Raw genomic sequence first — 8,753 nt, 5'->3', positions numbered from 1 at the left:
CCGCAAAAAAAAAAAAAAAAAAAATACACTTGAGGGACTTCCCTGGTGGTCCAAGGGTTAAGACTCCGCACTCCTAATGCAGGGGGTCGGGTTTCGATCTCTGGTCATGGAACTAGATCCCATATGCCACAACCAAAAGATCCTGCACACCGCAACGAAGATCCTGCGTGCCGCAAATAAGACCCAGGGCAGCCAAATAAATAAATATTTTTTTAAATACACTTGAAGGAATCAACAGTAGATTAGACGATACAGAAGAATGGATCGGTGAACTGGAAGAAAGAATAGCGGAAATCACTCAAGCTGAACAGGAAAAAAAGAAAAAAGAATTTTTAAAAATGAGGACAGTTTAAGAGACCTCTGGAACAACATCAAGCATGCTGACATTCACATTATAGGGGTCCCAGAAGGAGATGAGAGAGAGAGAAAGGGGCGGAGAACATATTCGAAGACATAATAGCTGAAAACTTCCCTAACCTGGGAAAGGAAACAAACATCCAGGTCCAGGAATCACAGAGAGTCCCAATCAGGATCAACCCAAAGAGGACCATAACAAGACATGTTGTAATTAAGATGGCAAAGATTAAAGCTAAAGGGAGAATATTAAAAGCAGCAATAGAAAAGCAAGACGTTATGTACAAGAAAACTCCCATAAGGCTATCAGCTGACTCTTCAGCAGAAACTCTGCAGGTCAGAAGAGAGTGGCATGATATATTTTAAGCGATGAAATGGAAAAACCTACAACCAAGAATACTCTACCCGGCAAGGTTCTCATTCACATTTGAAGGACAGATCAAAAGTTTTACAGACAAGCAAAACTAAAAAGACTTCAGCACCACCAAACCAGCTTTACAAGAAATGTTAAAGGGACTTCTCTAAGCAGAAAAGACCATAACTAAAACTGTGAAATTATGAAAGGAAAAATCTCATTGTTAAAGGCAAATATACAGTAAAGGTAGTAGATCAACCATTTAGAAAGCTAGTAGGGGGTTTCCCTGGTGGCGCAGTGGTTAAGAATCCGCCTGCCAATGCAGGGGACACGGGTTCAAGCCCTGGCCCGGGAAGATCCCACATGCCGCGGAGAAACTAAGCTGGTGCACCGCAAAAAAAAAAAAAAAAAAAAGGCAAATGTTAGGTTCTATATATTTTACCACAATTAAAAATTCTCCAAAAAAAAAAAAAAAAAAAAAAGAGCAGAAGCTGCTAAGCCTCTTAAGATCTGGGCTCAGAACTAGCCCAGCATCACTTCTGATGCATTCTGTTGGTCAGAATAAGTGATAAAGCCAGCTCAAATTCAAGTGATGGGGAAACAGACTCTACTTCTTTATAGGAGGAACTACATATATTGTCCCCTTTTTTGCTCTTTATAAGAGAGTATCAAGTCTGAGACCATATTAGTCAATATTCCCAACAAACAAATTTTGAGTCCAAAGCTTAGTCCAGAAAAAGATTTTTTTTAAGTGCTAAAACTTATCTGCTAAATACTGAGAAGAGTCTTTTAATAAATTTAAATATGCAAAATCTGACTCTGAAGAAATGACAACCACCCCCCCAAAAAAAAAATCACAGAGGTAGAATTGACAGCTGGTAAAAACTGGACAAAAAGAGTCCAATTAATGAATCAAATGTTTACTGCAAAAATCACATGGAAAAAAATGTTCCTGATAAAAATGATTTCAATCAAGTAAAAATGAACACTGAAAAAAAATTGGGAACGGTTTAAGTGCACTGAATAGCAAAGTGATCCAGCAATCTAATTGGCTAGATTCAGCTTAGGATTCAAAAGTCTTTTCCAACAGAAATGTGTTGGATTTTTTTTTCCCACTGTGCTTATAAAAATGGAATCAAAGCATCCCCAGAATAAAACCATCCTTTGTGTGAATACGGCAGAGTAAGGATGAGAGGGTCAGATGCCCTGTGCATCTTCCTAGTGTTTAACTTTATTCCCCAGACACCAGATGCCACTTATCTCCTAGGCAAGGTCCCAGAAACGATCTGGTCATGACCTCTATCTGGGTGGCCTTGGACCCCACCCAGGTTTGTGCCTCTGCAGACCCCTCTGTCCCCCACCTCCTGTACCAGTCCAGGTTCTCCTGTTCCTTGGAAATTGTGGGTCACACCAAACTGTTCTTTTCTGAAGGCAAACTCCAAGATTTGTCCTTTATGACGGCTCCTCACTCCTCCGCATGAGGGACCATGGGCAGCCAGCTCAGAGATTGTCCTTTGGTGACTACTTGACCCTCACCACATCCTGGTGTCACTCTTGCCCTCCTGACTTCCTGCATCCTATCTCTAACATGCCCATAGGGGTCCTCCCCCCGCCTCCCAAGTCCATCCAGGAATCAGAGGACAATGTCTAAGATTCTCTTCAGCTTCATACTCTGCAAATCCAAGGTCACCTTGGATTTGTCAAGGACTATGAAATGGCCAGTACATAAGCTTTAAAAGAAAGAAGGCAAATAGGGACTTCCCTGGCGGTCCAGTGGTTAAGACTCCACCCTTCCACTGCAATAGGGCATGGGTTCGATCCCTGGCCTGGGAACTAAGATCCCACCAAAAAAAAAAAAAGGGAGGGGGAGGCAAAGATATGCTTTTCTTTTCTTTTTTTTTTGGCCCTGCGGCACGTGGGATCTTAGTTCCCCAACCAGGAATGGAACCTGGGCCCTCGGCAGTGAAAGCATGGAGTCCTAACCACTGGACAGCCAGGGAATCAAAGTTATGTTCTTTTTTATATATATATAATTTCATTTTTTTATTTTTGGCTGCATTGGGTCTTTGTTGCTGTGCGTGGGCTTTCTCTAGTTGCGGCGAGCAGGGGCTACTCTTCCTTACGGTGCACGTGCTTCTCATTGCAGTGGCTTCTCTAGTTGCAGAGCATGGGCTTTAGGCACGTGGGCTTCAGTAGTTGTGGCACACAGGCTTAGTTGCTCCGCGGCATGTGGGATCTTCCCGGACCAGGGCTCAAACCCATGTCCCCTGCACTGACAGGCAGATTCTTAACCACTGCACCACCAGGAAAGTCACAAAGATACGTTCTTTTTTAAAGAATGGGGTATGGGGGTATATGGACGTGTGGGGGAGAAGGAATTCATTATAACTATTTTTACCACAGAGTTTTTAGAAATACGCTTGGAAGCTTTTCTTAACAGTTCCAAAATTTTAATAGATGCAATGTACAATAGATAGTAAGAGAGAGGGAAGACACAGAGAAGGAGTATAGACAGCGGCAGAGAGGGTGTAGACAGATTCAGAGTAGAGACAGAGACAAAGAGAGAACAGACAGAGGCAAAATGTAGATGGGACAGAGTGTAGACAGGCGGAGACGGATGGACAGGGGCAGAAAGCGTGGCTGTATGGCATTCACCACTCCCAAAACCAGAAGGAGCCCCCTACCTACTATTTAGAAGGTGGAGATCTCAAACCTCAGAAGGTGCTGACACTCCCCACTCTGGGTGCCAGCCTTCCCCGTTTCCATTTCTGTCTCTCCATTTTGAACTTACGATGTCACCCACTCTTCTGTGACAGGGTCCTTCCCTGCCCCACTCCCCTCCAGGGCCCACCCCTGCATCTTGGGGCGGAAACTTGTCCTTTTCTCTAAGTCTTGCCCCCTATCCATAACTGCCTCTACATCTCCCTCCCCAGCCTGAGCGATACCCCCACCCTTCCCTTCCCTGTTAATAACCTTGGGCCCGCCATTCATTCACTCATCAAACATTTATAAGCAGTTCCCATGTGCTGGGCCCCTGCTCAGCAATGCCGGGGAACCCCTGACCTAGGCCCTGCCTTCCCCCGCCCCCATCTATTTAGGAGGGGTGGGGGATGGGAGGGCCATGTAAGCAGTGATAACAGCGTGCTCTGAGTTTGATGGGGGAACATAAGACACTGTCAGCCTCAGACAAGATACCTAACCCGGCCTAGACTAGAGAATGCGACAGGCCTGAGTCTCCGGTGTGACACCCCGACCACCCAAAGCCCCGCCCTCAGCACAGAGCCGGGCTCAGAGAAGATGTGGTTCCGCAGCCTAAGGGATTTCTGGCAACGCCCCTTCTCAGACCCAACCCATTAGCCTCCACCTGATCTGCCCCCGCCCCATCACTGATCTAGGCCACGCCCTTCTCAGCCCCTCCCGTACTTCATTCACTCCACCAGGCCTCAAGCCCCACCGCCCGGGAGGCTAACCTCACATGATCTCGTTGGCCAGAGAGCGTCACTTCACCGCCCTCCTTCAGTGTCATTGGCTCTCTAGATGTCAATCTTCTTTATAGAGGCCCAAGAGTTACCATGGCCGAGGTTTGAGGGGCAGATAATAATGGCCGTCCCAGGAAGTCTCGTTATTGGGCAAAAAGCCCGGCTCTGGGCGGGGCTTAGAGCCAAACGCTGGCCTGCCTCTGTCTGGGGTTCCTCAGGGACGCAGCCTTCCCTCAGAGACACACCCCCTCTCTCCTTCCTATTGGTCGTTCCAAGTGTTGATCAACAGGATTCCACATTCCGATAGGCAAAACACCCCGTCCTTCACTGCTTCCCTAATTTCAATTCGCTTCTCTCCTTAAAGGCGGCAACCTTCTGGCCGTAGCCAGGGCCCTCGCCCTCCTTACGGAGTGACCATGGATTGGCCAGACACCCCGTCACTCCTGGCCAGTGGGCGGAGCCATAGCGCCTGGGGGCGGTGAATTGGCTGACTGGGCCTCGGGGGCGGGGCAGCGGCTCCTGTCAGCGGGTGAAATGGCAGCGACAGAGCCGGCGGCGGCCGCGGTCCCGGGGGGCGGCTGAGGGGGCCGGGCCGGGCTGCGGGGCGAGCGACGCGGCGGGGCCCGGGACGGCGGCGCGGCCCGGGACGGCGAGGCTCGGCATGGCTATGGCAGCGCGCTCTTCGCAGGTAGGTAGGCGGTGCGGGCCGGGCCTCCCGGGCGCCTTCTCAGGCCCGCGACTCCGCGCTGCGGCCCACGGGGGCCGGGCAAGACTGGGACTCGGGCCCCCTCGCCCCGGACCCCGCGCCGGGAGCCCTCGGCACTCCCAGCACGGACCCTGGCCGTCAGCCTCGGGCCCTGGCCCCTGCCCATCCTCGTTCCAACGCTTCCCGACCCCTCAGGGCCCCTCCCACGACTCCTCCGGGCGCCCTCCGCCCCCACGCCGCCCCCTCCCCGGGAGGGCCCCTCAGGCCCGTGACCCCCGCTCACCCTCTTTACTGACCCTCAGGACCCCTTCCCGGACCCTTCAGGGATCCCCGAGTCCCCACCCCGCAGACCCGGCCCCTACGAGCGCCCCCGCAAGCCCAGGACCTCCGCCCTCTCTCTGTCCCGATCCCTCAAGACCCCTTTCATCTGTAGACCCCTTGCCACACCATCCCTCCCCTCACTTCACATCCTATCTCTGGGCCCAGACCTGCCCCCGCCCCCAAGGATACCCGTCTTAGAGCCATACCCCTCCCTTCTGACCGCACAGGACCCCTCCCCAGCCTCTGTAAATCCGGATTCCTGCCCGCAGGCCTCACCTCGGCCTGCTGGGCCATCTCCCACCCCCAGCAGCCCCATGCCCAAGGGCACCCCTGAAAGCCACTCCTCAGGGTCATCATCGCACACACTCCCTGATCCTGACCCGTCTTGATCCCTACTTCCTGGAAATCCACCCTCACCTCATGCTCAGGACCTCCCAACAGATGTTCTGAACCCCACTCCTCACCTAAGGGACACCCACCTCTGTGAGGGCCCCACTCACATGCACACACACACACACATCCGGGAGGCAACAGAGCAAAACCCATGAACCCCCAACAACTCATACTGATAGACACCCTGGGCCCCTCACACACATTCAGGAGCCCTTCACACACGCACGGACAGACACTTGGATCCCCAGCACACGCAGAAAAACTTAAGACCTCCAACACAGGGCCAGGCAGTTGGGACCTGCCCCCGTCAACGCGCGCGCGCGCACACACACACACACACACACACACACACACACACACACGGCTCCTCAGCACTTTGGCACCCCTCCTTGGAATTCACCTGCCCAGGTCCTCCTGGAGGACCCCGCAGCTCCCAGCTCAGGCAGAGACTCAGAGACATGAGCTACCTGCCCGGCCCCAGGCAGCCAGCCTTCCCATCCACACCAGCCTCCCTGAGCCTGTGCCCCTATTGGGGCCCTGGAGGTGGCGGGGTGACCCAGAATCTCCCAGCACCCCTTGGACACCTGCCCCAGGCCTCTTCCCCTTTATTCATCTCCCTCGCTTTACCCTTCTTCAAAGGGAAGGATGCTCCCTCTCTCGCCTACACCAGTCTCCCCAAAAGAACCACTGGCTGCCCCCTGATTTCTGCCACCCCTGGCAGAGGGGTAGGGGTACCGCCTGCTCCTGGCCCTGGTCCTGAAGCCTGACCAGACTGGTAGGACGAGCATCCTGACCCCACCACGCCCGCTGGCCTCAGATGGCAGGAGCAGCCCCTGACAGCCCCGAGAACTCTTTCACCCACGACCGGCATGTCATGCCAAAATGAAACAGCTTCCTTCGATCCTGGCATTTGAGACCCAGTGGGGCTGGGTTTGGGCCTGCCAGAAGCAGACAGCTCTTTGTTAAGGAATATTTTCAGAAGGGAAAAATGTGCTGAAGAGGCTCGGGTGGAACACGAGTGAGGAGTCGGCTTGGTTTTTTTCCCCTCAGCCGGGCTGGGATGGATCTGGGGGACCCATGTCATCGTGTCTTTCCAGGTGTACTGGCTCTTCCCGCCCTACAGCCCACATCCTCGGGTCCAACCTGTGTGTTCCCTTGGGCTTCTGTGGTCGACTGCAGGTGGTTTGGTTTGACTGCAGGTTGGGATGAGGCAAGTCAAAGAGGAGGGCAGATCACAGAACTGGTGAGACAGGGCAGCCAGGACCGCAGGGACTGCGAAGGAGCCCCAGGTCCTGCCTGAGGGGAATCCAGATCAGGCCGGCGCTGCCTGTCTGACATAAGCACGCCTGGAAAGCCCCAGAGGAGCAAGCCCAGGCTTCCTTGTGGATATTTACCAGCGGATTCTGGATGGCTCTGGGGAAAAGCGCATCTAGCCTTGGGGCCTCGACTTACCCATCTAGAAAATGGGGAGAGAAATCCCGAAACCAGGACTTTGTACTGCAGGGGAGCCAGAGGGGTTAGGATGTGGCCCTGAATGTCCCCTGGGCACCAGGTGGAAGGGGTCAGTGGGGTCCAGGAGGGCAGTCACCCACCTGTGGGTGCTGGCAGAGTCACTGGGCATCCTGGGCCCCTGGTTGGAATTAGCTGATGCCTCAGTGGATAATGACTGTCTTTCCATGGCTGAGCCAGTTTACATCAGGGCTAAGAGACAGTTGGTTGTGGGATTTGTGGCCCCACAGGGACCTCCCGGGGGGCAGAGGGCAGTCGGGTGCCTGCTTGCTGGCAGTGCCCACACCCCACGTAGACCTCTGACGCAGGGCGGGGAGAGGTTTGTTCTGCCCACGTGCTGAAGGGAGGACTGAACGAGGAGACTTCTGAAGGTCACGAGGCACACAGGAAACAAACTCCACGGCCTCCCCAGGGGGGACTTTGTGCAGATGCAGTGGGCTCAGAAGCCTCCCCGGGATAGACTGTGGACTCCTTAGGAAAACACGGGAAGGTTCCCGGGAAGGGCTGGTGAAAGACATCAGTGCCCTTTACCCTAGACTGGGGGGCGGGGGCCGGGTCTTTGTGCATGTGCTTTTGATGGGTGCAGGGGGAACGGAGGATTGTGCTCTAGTTTCCTCTTGCAGAATATGGGTGCTGGTTGTTCCGGATGAGGCCTCCACCACGTACTGGGAATCGAGTCAGGGGCTGGGGTGTGAAGGAGCGTCAGGGGTGGCTCCTGCCCTGCATCTAAAGACCCTCTCCACGTCAGCAGGCAAGAGCTGAAACCAGGAACGCACACTGATCAGGCCGTGCTGCGCACCAGGCCCTGTATCAAGCCCCATTGATATACTATCTCATTTAATCCCCCCAAACCACCCGGAGGAACCAGCATTCCAGCCCGTGCCCGTACCATCCCATCCTGTGTGGAAGCAGGAGACAGATTAACGGACAGCATGCTGTGGAGCAGAGAAAAGGGCCCGGTGCATCCCCGGGGCATCAGGGAAGGTGGAGCAGAGATGATATACGAGTTGGGAGAGGAGCTCTCTGGGCAGGCATGGCACGGAGGGGTGTTCCAGGCAGCCTAAGTGCTTGGAAGAGGCCCAGGCGGCAGGAGCAAGCATGGTGCACGCAGGGAAGCGTGCCTTGTTTGGTGGGTTTCATCCTATAGGCCTTTGTGTCCCAAATGCCATCCAAGGGGCACACACCATGGGACACTCCCTGGTCAAAGGGACCAGTATTTGAGGGCTTCCCTGGTGGCGCAGTGGTTGAGAGTCCGCCTGCCGATGTAGGGGACACGGGTTCGTGCCCCGGTCCAGGAGGATCCCACATGCCACGGAGCGGCTGGGCCTGTGAGCCATGGCCGCTGAGCCTGCGCGTTTGGAGCCTGTGCTCCGCAACGGGAGAGGCCACGACAGTGAGAGGCCCGCGTACCGCAAAAAAAAAAGAGACCAGTATTTGGAATTGAACTTGGAAAGGCAGCAAACCACCCCACCCCACCCCTCCCCGCCCAGGGACGTCTGCTGCACACATGTTCTAGAAGCCAAACAGAGGGCAAGAGGGAGGTTACTTAGGAGAACTAACAACTCACCGGGGCTGGGGAAGAGATTGATCCCTTCCAGGGAAATTTCAAGAGCCCCACTGGCACTTTTCTTTGATT

At 54.0% G+C, this 8,753-nt stretch overlaps 1 protein-coding gene across 5 annotated transcripts in view; it reads left to right on the top strand.

Moving 5' to 3' along the window:
- The first annotated feature begins 4,736 nt into the window (after positions 1 to 4,736).
- The window catches only part of EVI5L (ecotropic viral integration site 5 like), a 29,888-nt gene continuing 25,871 nt past the window's right edge, over positions 4,737 to 8,753 (top strand). For 3 of the 5 annotated variants that reach the window (XM_067733940.1, XM_067733939.1, XM_067733936.1), the window contains exon 1: positions 4,738 to 4,876. The gene's annotated coding sequence lies outside the window, so the exon portion shown is untranslated. Of the gene's footprint in view, positions 4,877 to 8,753 lie in introns of all 5 variants that reach the window. The other 2 variants (XM_067733937.1, XM_067733938.1) reach the window with 1 other exon arrangement.

Source organism: Pseudorca crassidens, chromosome 3, assembly GCF_039906515.1.
Source record: "Pseudorca crassidens isolate mPseCra1 chromosome 3, mPseCra1.hap1, whole genome shotgun sequence".
In the NCBI taxonomy this organism is placed as follows: domain Eukaryota; kingdom Metazoa; phylum Chordata; class Mammalia; order Artiodactyla; family Delphinidae; genus Pseudorca; species Pseudorca crassidens.
Note: the sequence above shows the minus strand (reverse complement) of the source record. Positions and strands in the feature narration are given on the sequence as shown.